This window comes from Cervus canadensis, unplaced genomic scaffold (genome assembly GCF_019320065.1).
Source record: "Cervus canadensis isolate Bull #8, Minnesota unplaced genomic scaffold, ASM1932006v1 Scaffold_018, whole genome shotgun sequence".
NCBI classification, from domain to species: domain Eukaryota; kingdom Metazoa; phylum Chordata; class Mammalia; order Artiodactyla; family Cervidae; genus Cervus; species Cervus canadensis.
Window position 1 is genome coordinate 9,061 of NW_025091400.1, and position 15,103 is coordinate 24,163.

The window sequence follows — 15,103 nt, forward strand, 5'->3', positions numbered from 1 at the left end:
CATGGTCTAGACCTGGTCTCCCTTCATCTTCACATGGTCTGTGTCCTAATCTCTTACAAGGATGCAGTTATATTGGATTAGGGCCTAGACTAATGGCTTCATTGTTACTTAAATACCTCTTTGAAGACCCTATCTCCCAATATAGTCAGTTTCTGAAGTACTAGGGGTTAGGACTCCAACATAGGAATTTTGAGAGGATAAAATTCAGCCTACAACTCTTTGATAAATCAGTGATCTACTTTGTTCTCAAGAAATTCCCCCAGTAATATCTCTATCTCCTTTATTTTTGCCTCCTTGGCACAGTCCTGCCTCACTCCCACTACCAGAGCCTCTTAGCACCTACAAAACAATGAAAAGTCCCTTCAGTTTTCATTGTGCTTCCAACACTGCTTCACCAATACAACACTGTCATTGCCATTGGCAGCTCCAATTCACAGATGTGTTGGTGCTCCAGAAAGCTTGTGTAAATTGAAATACCAGTTCTCTGTGAAACACGTTCAGAGTCCTTCTAGAATCCACTGTTCCTTAGAATCCACATACTATGCTTCTAATTTTTTAGTCCCCAAGTAACTCCAAGTTTTATATCAAGACCTCTTGTCTATTGGTCTATTCACTTCCTTAGATTCCGGTCTCTTGGTAAACTTGTTTTATCTTTTCAAGAACTTTTTTTCCAGAATGGAACTCTCCCCCCACCCCCCCCCACCCCCACTGATTCTTAGTTATTATCCAGATGGAAGATATTAGAAATCAGCCTGATACTGTTCATTCTAACCAAGAGGATTGTCTTCATCTATTTATAAGAGAGATCCAAACCATGTCTCACCTTGCAGCCCAGCTCGGGCTAACTCTTAAGCAAGGCAACTGGCTGTCTTGATGCTTGTTTGTCATTCCATCTGTTCTCCACCCTGCGTATGCTAAGCTAATGGTTTCAGTTATGTTACATAACAGATATTTCATCAGCTTTTTGGTTAGTAGGATATATGTTATGCTTGTGACCTCATGAAGTCTAATACCATGTAGCTCCTAGGAAAATTTAATTATACTGATGAACATCCTAAACTGAATATATCATTGAGCATAATAAGTATGTCAAATCTTATTATTTGACATACTTACCAGTGGCAAAGGATGCCAATCCATCAGTGATACTCAAGCACTATTTTTCAAAGTTTTTGACACAAAAGTTTACAGACATTTCGAGATGTAAATATTATCGGGTTAGTAAGTCATATAGTACTATTTTTCTCATATTTTATTTCTTCTAATTTAAGTCCTACCTGTCAGCTATTGAGATAGTTTCAAAATAAAATAATTTAAACCCAGATATCTACATGATTGGACAATAATAGTTCTTCTGATGCTATAGAATGTGAAAGTGTAACTAACCTGTTTTCAGCTTTTACAAGCAGTCCCTTCTCAATTCTCTGGCAAGCATGCCACAGGCAGTCACCCCTCTATAAATACGCAGTTAGAAAGATAAACACTCATTAAAGTCCCTAGTGGTTGCATTGTTTCTCAGGGTTCCGCAATATTTATTCAGTGTGTAGATAAAGAAAGAGATTAGCAATGTTTCCACTGGGCTCTACTCCTTCCTGAAGCCAGCCAGCCTTCTCCCCAGGAGAAAGGCAGTAATCTGTGCATGTGTTTCAGAATGCCTCAGGACAACTTTCTACTTCAAAAGCAAACTGAGCTCTTCATTGGTTCCATGCTAAGCCACCCACTTTTTCAAGGGACATAATTTTTAGTAACTTAATAAGCCAGACCTCTAAAATAATAGGAGTAAATTTGCAGAACAAATTTAATATTTAAACATGTGAGTATAGCTTAAATATTTACACATAAACTAAGAATGATTCAGGTAGGGGCTCTGATCTAATTTCATAGACTTAAGGACATTTTAAAACCTTAATTTGTCAATTAGTGTAGAAAGAATCCTGGTCTTAGTTTCAGTCTAATTAGTCCAAGGACTAACCCTGTGATCTCTGGGAAAACTGAGCTGAGCTTTTTTTTTTTTTTTAAAAAAAAAAAAAACAAATAAAATTAAGGACAATGGAGTAGAGCTCTAACATCCTCTGACTCTGAAAATTACGATATTCTTTCAGGGAAAACAGATCTCATCTTCCCATCTCATAAAGGTTTTTGAGAATTGGATGACATGATCACTCCAAAGCACAGCATCATCCATTGAGTAGAATATGTAGATGAGGAGTAGCTGTATTTGTTTTCTTATCTAGCAAGCATTTAGGGGAATAGATGAAAGAAAAACAACTGCAGAAAATGTTCACCCTTTCACTTTAAAGAAGGAAGGAAATAATTTAAGATTCTAGAGTTATTTATGGTTCTTTCAGACAAAGACTAGGTAAAATAATTAAACTTGGCATGTATTAGTATGTTGGATATAAGCAGCAAATGTAAAATCTTTGTCAAACAAAGTAATAAGGTCTTCTTATCTGATTAAAACTTTCAAAATGTTAAACTTATCTTTTTGAAAGATAAATCTAGTGTTTGGCCTGTTCAGTTCAGTTCAGTCACTCAGTCGTGTCTGACTCTTTGTGACCCCATGGACTGTACTGTTCTTTAAGCTATTTATTTATTGATTAATTCCAAGTACTTTTCCAAGGGCAAGGGATACAATGGTGAACAAAACAGTGTCCCTTTCATCACGGTGCTGACATTTCCACACTAGTGAGAGGAAATGAAAAATATACAAATAAGCTAATAAAGTTTACCAAATCAGTAGAGGGATATGTGCTATGGCATTTTCTAGTATTTAAAGCAGGGTAAGTGATGAGGTTGCCCAATTCAAGAAAAGTACAGACACCCTGTGCAACATCCAGAAGGACCTGAAGGACTGTGACTTCTGGCTGCTAGGCTGTAGAAACTTAAAAACTATAGTGTGATTAACCATGAGCCTTTAGTTTTCATCCATGTACATGGAGCGAAGTTTGCTTGTATCTTCCAAAGTATGTGCATCTTGGCTCCCAGAATTACAGCCCATGCTTGGTTTAATGCTTGCAAGATGAGTCCCTGAACAAGTAAAGTTAACTACTGTAGTAATAAATAAGTAAATAAATAAAGCAGGGTAAGGAAGATAGGGAGTGTCAAAGAAGGGAATGCTCTTTTCTATGAAATTGTCAGGGAACATGTCAATGATATGGAACATTTGAGGAGAGACTGAAAGAAAGCAAAGTCAGGTATATGGGGCAGGGGAGCCATTCCAGACAAAGGGAACAGCAGAGGAAAGAGGAGCTTGGGGTATCAGCGGAACAACAAAAACGTCAGAGGAAGAATAGGAGGAGTGATTCCGCACCATCTTTTTCTAAGAAAAGTATGGTCAAATTTATCTTCATCCTAAGATCAGTTTTCATAAAGTCCAATAAGAATCCTTTATGTAATCTCTTTTTTTCCGTGCCTCAATTTTTAATTGGAAAAATAGGGATGATAGTACCTCATAGGATTGTTGTAAGGACTAAATGAGTTACTAAATATAAAGAATAATTAAGACACTGTCTAGCACACAGTAAATCCTGCATGCTCATTCTCTGAGGTGTGTCTGACTCTTTGTGATCCCATGGGCTGTAGCCCACCAGACTCCTGTGTCCATGGGATTCTCCAGGCAAGAATGCTGTAATGGGTTGCCAGTTCCTACTCCAATGGATCTTCTCCACCCAGGGGTCAAACCCACATCTCCTGTGTCTCTAACATTGGCAGGCAGATTCTCTACCACTGAACCATGCAGAGCTACTTACTGCTATTATCATCATCATCATTATCTCTTATCCACAACTATATCAATAATTCAACTTTTTAGGCCAATAGTATAATTTTGCACCAGCCATTAATTATGTGGAGAGTTTCCTTACATATATCAGGATATTAGATAGGGTCATGGTACGTGGTGACTCAAGCACAGAGGTTTATGTCATCAAATGTCTTACAAAGAGCTTAAAATGACATAAACAAATTGGGGCTTGAAACTTAATACCTTAATCTAGACATAAAACAAGTATGGTATCATGTTCATGTACTTAAGTTTTTTTTATTTATTTATTTTTTTTCAGTCAGTCTTACTCAGTTCCCTCTCCTCACAACAACACAGAATTCTTGGATCTTTGCGATGTCTTTCACATTCATCTCCAGCATGTGGTCTGAATTGATTCCTTGTTTCTCAATTACAACCATCACAGAATCAAGATTAATAACCTGCTTGGTGAGTTTTGTCCACTTTGGAATCTGGGGCGTTTGTACTCACTGTGGCCCGGCGGGCTCTCCGGGGTTCTTTCTGAGGGCTCCCAGCAGTGAGGGGCAAAGACAGCTGCAGTGACTGGGAATCTGCCTGCCTTTGGACCACCCTGCCTGCTTCCACTATCTCCTTCCCTCTCCCAGGGGTTTAGCCATGACTGAGGAGAGTCTGAAGGTGGGTTGAAAGTTCACTAACATAATCCCTGTGCTTAACACAATGCCTGGCACAATGGAAGTACTCAGTAAGTGTTGTCTGTGAGTGATGTTGTGCTCCCCTAAACAGGTTGTCACTGAAGCATGACTGGCAGGAAGAACACCTGGGCACTGGACTCTCCTTCGGGTTGGGCTCCCACCTCTATTCACGTACCTGGAGCTGCTGCTTTCATTGTCAGCCCCTTCACCTCTGGCCACGGGGTACCTGCGACTGTCTTCGCTTTAGACATATGGTTTTTGTGGCCATTACACTTAATTTCACTAGTCATATCAGGCTGAATAGAATTTACAGTTAAAAAAAAAAAACAAAACAGATCCTAGAATTTTTATTCCTGGGCCCATTGGTCAGTCCCTCAACAGTCCTCCAGAAAACACTTAGTACGGACCCATTGTGTACTGGACACAGACTTAGGTAACATAACACTGTAGACCTCTACAATCTAATTAGTATAAGTAAACATTGGTACTAGTATCCAATAAAAGAGGGCATGAGAATCACAAGTGCCCTAAGTATAGGGTTCCATGTACCATACTATGTTAAATAGGTTGACTGATTTTCAGTGAGAACAGGAAGGCTTCAGAGTAGAGGTTGTATCCTGTGTATCATAGAAAGAATGAAGAACACTTCAGTTGGCAGAATAGTCATGTGTTATTGATAAATACTATAATTATAAATAGCAATACTACATCATCTGTCGTGTATGTTACATTATTGATCCAGCATCCTATTATGCCTCTGACTTGTGTTTGTCTCTGACTCCTTATGCTCCAAAGCCGTGACCCTGAGCCGCTTTAACCAAGAAACATTTAGAGCTAAAAACTGGTTGGCTTTAAAACAGCAAGTGCTGGGATACTGTTATCAAATTTGGTGGAGGTATTTGTTTCTTATTTTCTTTACCAAACATATGAACTACTTGTCCCAGATAACAGATTTTATTTCTTTTTTAAAAATTTATGCAAGTATAGTTGATTTACAGCAGATAACAGATTTTTGATATTCACTCTTTCTCAGTTAATAGTTGTATTTATTTTATTGTGAAAGTGAATTACCATTTTTCTGAGAATGGTTTGGAATATATTACTCCCAACTAATGAAGAAGAGTGGAGATTATGGCAGATGCTTAATATATTTTGAAAAAGATTTAATGGGAGGAGGAGATTGAGGAACTTTTCCAAATTCCTTTCCCATAATTTTACTTATTTATTCAGTTAATATTCACAGAATGTCTGCTATGTCTTGGCATAGATGACAGGAAGGGTATTCTTGGTAGTTAAGTGTTAGTAAGTATTTGAACTACTCAATAGAAACCCTGTATTTTTTTCATTATGGTGTGTGATCCAAATCTAGATAAGTGGTTTAATTCTAGTTGTTCATTTTCCCTACAAGTGTTGATGAGTCCCATTAGTAAAGGAGCATTTAATGGTAAGAGCCAAGTAGAATGCTTAGGGAATCATGCATTCAACTAGCATTTATTGAGCAACTTCCACGAGTCAGGTATTCTACATAATGGTTGATATTTTGTGTAGTTTTCCGAAAATGACAGTTAACAAAGAAAAGAGTGTGGCAATTTTAAAGTTAAACATAAAATGTATTTTTGTTCCTAAACGGATAAGGAGGATGTGGGAAGGAGTAGGATCAAACAAACTGAACACCAAATTTCTGACTGTAAATAATTCAATGTCCACCTGAGAAATATGCACTTAAACAACAAGAACCTGCTCCCTACTGGAGGGTGTAAAAGGTGACTGATTCCTAAGGTTCCTCCGTCCGTCCTGCCACAAGTCGCACGGGGCTGCTAACACGTTCTGCAGTTATTAAGGCCGCCAGCAGGCCAAAGCGCGACTGACCGTCGGAGCCCGGCGCGCCAGAGCCAGAGGCCGCCCCCACCTGCCGCCCGCGTCCGGCCCCGCCCCCTGGGCGCGCGGACCAATGAGCTGGGCCCCGGGGGGCGGGGGGCGCGAGGCCGGGGGCGGGGCGACCGGGGCCGGCGCGGTCGTGGCGGTAGCTGCAGGGGCGGCGGCGGCGACGGCGGCGGCTTGGCCGGGCGTCCGCGGGCCGTGGGGGATGGGGGCGGCGAGCTCCAGCCCTCGGCGGCGGCGGCGGCGGCCGTGAGTGTCCGGCGGGCGTCCGCGTTCGGGACGCGGGATGGAGCGCCGCGGTGAGTGTCGGGTGGCGGCGCTCGCACCAACCGTGGCGGCTGAGGCAGGGGTCTGGGGTCACCGGCGAGTTGCCGTCTAGGGTCCGGGCGGCCCAGGCGGCGGCCAAAACTGGAAGCGACTGCGGGCTGCGCTGAGGGTCGGCGGCGGCCCGGGCCGGTGTACCCAGAACTCCTGGTCCTCCGGGAGGGGTCCGAGCGGACGAGGGGCGCGGCAGGGGTAGGAGAGCGGGGAGAGCTAAAGAGGGCGTCTCAGGGACCCGCGGACCCCGGTGCCCCCACTTAGGCCACGCCGTCCCAGTATCTGGGGAGAGATTCTCGGGGCGGACTTTCCTCCCTTTCCAGGTTCCCCTGGATGTCCTGCAGCCCCTCTCCCTTTTCTAACCACGTTCGCTCATCCGCCTTTAAGCGGAATTCTGGAAGGGGCTTCTTCACCCTTCCTGCCCCGCACTCTCTCTCCCCCCCGCACCCCCCACTTTTGGTTTCCTTAATCAGGTCTTCACTTTCGTGTTCCCTACTTGGGATCTTTTTGGAAGTTTAGTGCCTTCTTCTCAAATTTTTGTCTGACAAATACGAAAGCTGAGGTAAAATAACTAGACGTTTCGTGTTGCCTGTCCTGTCTTATCACATTTCGCCTCACCTAGGCCCGGCTGTTTATTTATTTATTTTTTGGCGTGGGGAGCGGTAATGAAAAGTAGAAAAACACTTCAGTTCCCGTCCTACCCAAGTGCCCCGCTCCGGTGCGTCTCTGTCGCTCTTCACACTCCTCCCTCCCTCTCGCACCACTCCGACCCTTCTGTCACACCCCTGTAGATGTTCCTTCGCACGCGCACACACGCACCCGCTATCCCAGCCTGGTCCTCGGGTGAGCCCTGTGCTTTGCAGAATAGGAGTTGACAGGCGGAGGCTTGCAGCTACCAGGAGGAGAGCAGGAGAGGGTATCCCTGTGAGTTTGTTTCCCGGGCTGTCGCAGGATCCCACAACCCAAACCTTGGCCCGAGGGAAGGCCTTCCTTTGCCTTGAACAAAGTAGCCAGGGAGTCTCCTTGTCTTTGAGCCCCCTCTGACATTTCCAGGGTCCATTTCTTTTTCATCACCACTCCTTTTTAGAGAGGAGGGTGAGGTTTGTTTACCAACTACCCTCATGGATTGTTTTCTTGTTTTGTTTTTGGTCGTTGACATCCCCTATCCACCTCTAATGGTGGATCTCTTAGGGAGTGTTAGGAGGTGAAAGCTGCAACACGGTAGTGGAGCCAAAATAACCAAAGAACTATTTGTTTGACATTTACCTTTTCCTTTTCTTTTTGGGAATTAGCTTCCCCCCCCCCCCCCCCCCCCCCCTTGTTCAGTTTGAGGAATGGGGGGGGGGGGGTTGTAGTTTCCTGTTAAAGAAAAAGAATTCATAATTAAGTACCAAAGTGAATATTTAGAATGAGTAAAGAAATCGCAACAAATTATGGGTCTTGGAGATTTAAATCCCTTCAGAGATTTCTTTAGGCAGTTTGCCAGGAATGCATACTTAGAAATGCTTCCTGATTGTAGGACACTTAAGCTTCATTAGCTTTATGGTTCAAATAGCCTTAGTCTCCCGATTCTGAGAAAAAGTCTAGAGTGGATTTGAAGAGAAGTACGATAGGTCTGAATTGAAAAATTTTCAGTTCCCAAATTGGCAGGAAGTAAAACTCTGGCTCAGATGAAGAAAGCACTGTTCGTGGAATCTATGGTGGCTGGTCATTCCTGCTCTACCCACCTCCCTAAAATAGAACATCCACTAAATTATCAGCACCTCTCTTCCCAGTGGTAAAAGCCCTTGATCTAGGAATGTGTGCTGCTTCAATCACTGCTGTTGGTCTCAGTCCTTAGTACTGCGTTGAACAAAGCTCATGACCAAAAGGTTCCCTGGAAAGATTTTCATTCCTGTACCATTGGTGATTGATTCAGCATTTGCTCAGAAACTTTAGTTTGAAACCACTTTATGTTAGACAAGATCTTGTGGAAACTTTCAGTCTATTGGGTAGAAGCAGGTAATTTCAAATAAATAGGGCCCAAGGCATAAAATCTTGGGTTACCTGAGAAAAGTATGTTGAATGTCCTATGGGAAAGTAAAGGAATGACTTACTTTCAGTAGAGGAAATGAAAAGGCTTTTTGGAAGAAAGGATGTTTTTTGTGAGATTGAAGTCAATTAAGAGAATGATTTTCATAAGCACAGAAGGCCAAAGGATCCTTCTTGGCAGAATTGCTGGTTATCCTAATGCACACATACAAGGATGTCATCAGTCAGCTTCATGATTCTGCTTTGAAGTCTACTTTCTTTGTTTTTGATTTCCCACCTCATCTCCAGTATAATGATGAGCCGCAACACAGAAAGATACATCCCTGTATAAAGAAACAAGAAGGAGGGTTAGCAACACGTTTGGATATGATGAGGATTTTTGTGGACGGTTTGCACTTTCTGCTTTGTCTTTATCTTTTACTTTGATAAGCAGGAGCCCTTTGATGATACTGCCTCCCTGGGATAAGGTTTTTTCTTTTTCTTAAAAAATGCTCCAGTATTTATCCTTGAGAAAGTTTCCAAATACCATAGACTTTCTTTCTAAGGAAGAAGATGGAAAATATTTTGAAAAATATTAAGGGAGAGAGAAAGTTGAATCCAGGGATTATTTCAATAGAACTTCCTGCAATTTTGTGGGCTTCCCAGGTGGCGATAGTGGAAAAGAATGCCTACCAATGCAGGAGATGTAAGATTCGTGGGTTCCATTCCTTGGTTAGGAAGATCCCCTGGAGGAGGGAATAGCAACCTTATAATTTTACTTTTAATTTATCTAATATTCCTTGAGTACTAAAATAATAAGAGATTTTTATACACTGTGAGTGAGTTTTGACAATTGTGTACACTCATGTAATCCCCATAATCAAGATATAGAACATTTCCATTATTTCAAAAAAGTTTCACATGCAGAACTCCCCCCACTTTCTACACTACAAGCTCAGTCACCAGGCAGCCATTCCTGCTTTTTTGTTACTAAGAATTAGGTTCATCTTTTCTAGAATTTCATGTAAAAGCAATCATACAGCATATATTCTTTTGTGCGTTACGTTCATTTAGCATGATGTTTTTGAGATTCACCCATGGTTTTTTGCTATGTTATAGATATTTATTGTTGAGTAGTATTCCCTTGTAAGGCTGTTAGCATTTATCTGTTGACACTCGGATTGTTTCCAGTTTTTGACTATCATGAAAAAGGTTGCTGCATGCATTGGTGTATAGTTTTTGGATGAATGTATTTTTCATTTTGGGGAGTTATATAAGGGAGTAGAGTTGCTAGGTTTTATGGTAAATGTATGTTCGTGTGTATAAGGAACTGCCAGGCTGTTTTCCACAGTGGTGCGTACCTTATATAGTACCAATGTGTGGGAGTTTTAGTTGCTGTACATTCTTCTTATCCAGATTTCACTCTAGCTGAAATTGAGAATTCCAGTAGATATTTAGTGGTATCTCATTGTGGCTTAAATTTGTGTTTCCCTGATACTAATGATGTTGAGACTATTTCATGGGCTTATTGCCCAGTTGTGTATCTTCTTTTTTGAAGTATCTGTTCAGATCTTTTACTTATTAATTCCTTGTGCTGTTTGTTTTATTATTGAGCTAAGAGTTCTTGATGTAATTTGAATACAAGTCATTTGTCATGTATTTTCTCCCCATTTGTGGGCTTAACGGTTGTCTTTCAAATAGCAGAAGCTTTAAATTTCAATGAAGTTTAGTTAACCAGTTGTTTGTTTGTTCCCTAGATTTTCTATCCAAGTTTTCTTAGAATAGAGATCCTCAAACATATTCTTAAAGGACCAGATCATAAATAGTTTAGGCTTACAGGCTACAGTACCTCAACCACTCAACTTTGCTGTTGTAGGGCAAAAGCAGCTATTGACAGTACATAAACAATTGGGCGTGGCTGTGTTCCCCCATAGCTTTTTCTTATAAAAACATGCAGTTGCCTCTTCCAGCTCCAGTATTTAAAAGGTTGATAGTTTTAGATTATGTATTTAGGTTTATGATACATGTTGAGTTAATTTTAGGGTATGCTCTGAAGTAAGGATCATTTTTTTTCTCATATGGCTATCAAGTTATTTCAGTACCATTTATTGGAAAGAACACCTTTTCCCCTTTTGAATTACTTTAGCACCTTTTGAAAATATGTAGGTCTATCTGTAGACTATTCTGTTGGTCTATTTCACGCTCTGTAATAATATCATATTGTTTTGACGACTGTAGCTCTATAGTAAATCTTAAAATCAGACATTATGAATCTTCCAAATCTGTTCTTTTTTCAAAAATTTTTTGGCTGCTTAGATTTTTTACATATTATATACATTTCAGAGTCAGCCTATGAATTTCTACAAAAACCTAGGAGAGATTTTGTTTGGGATTGCTTGAAAGGACATCACTTTGAGGAAAATGAAAGTCTGTAACAGTTTTGAGTCTTCCAGTCTATGAGCATGACATACTTACTGATCAAGTCATTTCTTTAATTTCTTGCCACTAAAGTTTTATAGTTTTAAATTTAGGATCTTAGACATATTTTGTTAAATTTATTCCTAAAAATATCTTGTTTTTTGATGTTATTATAAATGGTATTTGTTTCTAAAATGTTACTGTCCAATTGTTTGTTGCTAGTATTTAGAAATAAAATTATAATATATTGACCCTACATTCTCTGGCCTTTCTAAATTCATTTATTAGTTGCAGTAACTCATTTGTAGGTTTCTTAGAGTTTTTGAGGTATGCAAACATGTCAATTTTTAATGAAGTGTTTTACTTCTTCCTTTTCAATCTGAATATGTTTTATTTTTTTTCTCTTGTTCTCTTGTACTGGCTAAGACCTTCAGTAGCAATAGTGTGTGTTAGTCCCTCAGTCATGTCCAACCCTTTGCAACTCCGTGGACTGTAGCCTCCCAGGTTCCTCTGTCCATGGAATTCTCCAGGCAAGAATATTGGAGTGGGTAGCCATTCCCATCTCCAGGGGATCTTCCTGACCCAGACATTGAACCCAGGTCTCCTGCATTGCAGACTGAGATTCTTTACCATCTGAGCCCCTAGGGAAGCTTAGTAACAATATTGATCCTAATCTTAAAGTGGAAAACATAGTCTTTCACTATTGACCAAGATGTTATCTGTAGATTTTTTGTAGATGCCTCTTAAAAGATTGAAAAAATTCCCTTCTATTCCTATTTTGCTGACTGCTTTAATCATGAAAGTTTGCAGAATTTTGTCAGATACTTTTTCTGCATCTATTAAGACAATCACATGTTTTTTTTGTCTATTGACTATTAAACTAAGCTTGATTCTTGAGACAAACCTTTCTTGGTTCTAATGTGTTATTTCTTTTAAATATTGTTGGGTTTGACTTGCTAATACTGTGTTAGGAAATTTGATCTGTAGTTTTCTTGCTATATATTTGTCTGCTTTCAGCATCAGAGTAATACTGACCTCATAAAATGAGTTGGGAGGTTTTTCCAGCTCTTCTATTTTTTGAGAGTTTCTGTAGAACTATTTTATCTAGTTCGATACATTTCATTAGTGAGGCCATCTGGGTCTGCAGTTTTCTTTGTGAGGTGTTTTAAATTATGAATCCATTTTTTTTTAGTACATATAAAGTTACCCCAGATTTTCTATTTTGTGTGTTAGATCTGGTTATTTGTGTCTTTCAAGAAATTTTTCCATTTTATCAGAGTTGAATTTTTTGGCAAAGTTGTTTATAATAGTCTTGTTTCCCTTTTAATATCTGTAGGTTCTGTACTGATGTTGTTTATTTCACTCATGATATTAGTAATTTTGTGTTTTCTCACTTTATTTTTTGATTAGTTCAGCAAGATATATATCTATTTAATTGCTCTTTTCAAAGAACCAGCTTTTAGTTACATTGATTTTTCTGTTACCTGTCTTCCATATCACTGAATTCTTTTGTGTTCAGTTGCTCTGTTGTGTCCAACTCTTTGTGACCCTAGCTTTGACTATTCGGACCTTTGTTCGCAAAGTAATGTCTCTACTTTTTAATACGCTGTCTAGGTTTGTCATTGCTTTTCTTCCAAGAAGCAAGCATCTTTTAATTTCATGGCTGTAGTCGCCATCTACAGTGATCTTGGAGCCCAAGAAAATAAATTACTGATTTCTAGTCTTACCATTATTTCCTTTGTTTTACTTACTTTCTGTTCAATTTGCGCTTTGCTTTATAGCTTGAAGTAAAAGCTTAAATCATTGATTTTAGATCCTCCTTTCTTTATTATTCAAGTATTTTATTTATTTTTAAAAACCTTTTTATTTTATATTGGCATATAGCCAGTTAACAATGTTGTGATAGTTTCAGGTGGACAACAGAGAGACTCAGCCATACAAATACATGTATCCATTCTCCCTCAAACTCTCCTCCTACCTAGCCTGCCACATAACATTGAGCAGAGTTCCATGTGCTATACAGTAGGACCTTGTTGATATCCATTTTAAATATAGCAGTGTGTACATGTGGATCCCAAGCTCCCTATCTCTTCCCCCCATCCTTCCTGCTTCGCAGCCATAAGTTTGTTCTCTGTGAGTCTGATTCTGTTTTGTAAATAAGTTCAATTGTATCATTTCTTTTTAGATTCTGCATATAGGGGATGTCATAGGATAATTCTCCTCTGTCTGACTTTACTCAGTATGACAATCTCTAGATCCATCCATGTTGCTGCAGATGGACCTCCTTTCTTTTTAATAGATATCTAAAACAGTATATTTCTCTAACTACTGCTTTTACTGTGTAACTTACCCATTTTGAAATATTGTGTTTTCATTTTTATTCAGTTCAAACTATTTTCAAATTTGCCTTGTGAAAATGTGACCCATGGATTATTTTAAAATATATTTTATAATTTCCAAATATTTGGAGATTTTCCTACTGTTATTAATTCTATATTTAATTTTGTTTGGGTCAGAGAACATACACTGTATGATTTCAGGTCTCTTAAATTTATTGGGACTTGCTGTATGGTCCTATATATATCTTAGTGAATATTTTATGTGTATTTGAAAAGACTGCATATTCTGTCATTTGGGTAGAATTTTCTATAAATGTGTGTCAGGCAAGTCAAGTTGATTGATAGTATTGTTTAAATTTTCTATATCCTTACAGATTTTCTCTTATTATTCTATCAGTTAATGAGAGAGAATTATTGAAATCTTAACTATCATTGGGATTTATCTATTTTTTCTTACATTTCTGTCAAGTTTTATCTTATATATTCTGACATATATTTTTCATCTATTTTTATGAAGCTCTATTTTTATGAGCATACACTTTAAGATCATGTCTTTAGGATGAATTGACTCTTACTATTATAAAATGTTACTCTTTATCCTTGTCTGATTAAAAACTACTTCTGCTTTCTTATGATTAGTATTTACTTGGTGTATCTTTTTGTGATGTTTTACTTTCAACCTACTTGTGTCTTTTGTATTTTAGGCAGTTTGTAATTGTGTGTGTGTGCTAAGTTACTTCGGTCATGTCCGACTCTTTGCGATCCTATGGGCTGCAGCCTGCCAGACTCCCCTCTGGTATTCTTCAGGCAAGAATACTGGAGTGGGTTGCCATGAGCTTCTCCAGGGGATCTTCCCCACCCAGGGATGGAAACCATGTCTCTTATGTCTCCTACATTGTCAGGCAGGTTCTTTACCACTAGTGCCACCTGGGAAGTTAGTATGTATTTGAGTCTTACTTTTTTAGAGATTGTCCAGTTGTCCAATTTGACCAGCTCTGCCTTTTTAATAGGGGTGTTTAGAGTATTTGTATTTAATGTAATTATTGATATGATTGGGGTTTAAGCCTATTATCTTGCTGTTTGTCTTTAATTTTCCTCATCTGTTCTTTGTTTCTTTTCCTTCTTGTTCTGCCTTCTTTTGGATTGACTAACTTTTTGAAATTCCATTTATAACTACTGTTGGCTTATTAACTGTACCTCTGAAGATTTAATATACATTTTAAATTTATTATAATATGCCTTCAAATAATAATATGCTATTTCACATATAGTGTAAGAACCTTACTTGCATTTCCCTCCTCCCTTAGTTTTTGTTATTGTGATTCTTTTTGCTATTCTACATATGTTGTAAATGCCACACAAATTGCTATTACTTTTGTCAGTTTAAAAAAAAAAAAAGAAAAGAAATTTACAAAATAAGCCTTGTGTTGAAGCTTCATTTGAGGTGAGTCTAGAATATTATTTTCTTAGGGCTGTTCTACATGTACTACTAACACATGTCCTTCTGGAATCTCTCCTTAAGTATTCCATAGGTCTCTCTGCTCTGGCTGATGAAAACTCAGAGGTCTCCTAGCCTTGTGAGAGCCCTGGAAATTGTTCAGCTACAGCTCCTTGGAAATTCTTTGTCCATCCTTGTGGGGATTCACCTTATACATATACAGCTTTGAATTCAGCAAGAAAATTAAGGAGTTGCCTATGCAAAT

The 15,103-nt window shown here is 39.1% G+C and overlaps 1 protein-coding gene across 3 annotated transcripts in view; it reads left to right on the forward strand.

Moving 5' to 3' along the window:
- Positions 1–6,448: 6,448 nt before the first annotated feature.
- The window catches only part of LOC122436499 (rho GTPase-activating protein 29-like), a 45,823-nt gene continuing 37,168 nt past the window's right edge, over positions 6,449–15,103 (forward strand). For 2 of the 3 annotated variants that reach the window (XM_043460277.1, XM_043460280.1), the window contains exon 1: positions 6,449–6,614. The gene's annotated coding sequence lies outside the window, so the exon portion shown is untranslated. The remainder of the gene's footprint in view (positions 6,615–15,103) is intronic. The other variant, XM_043460275.1, reaches the window with a different exon arrangement.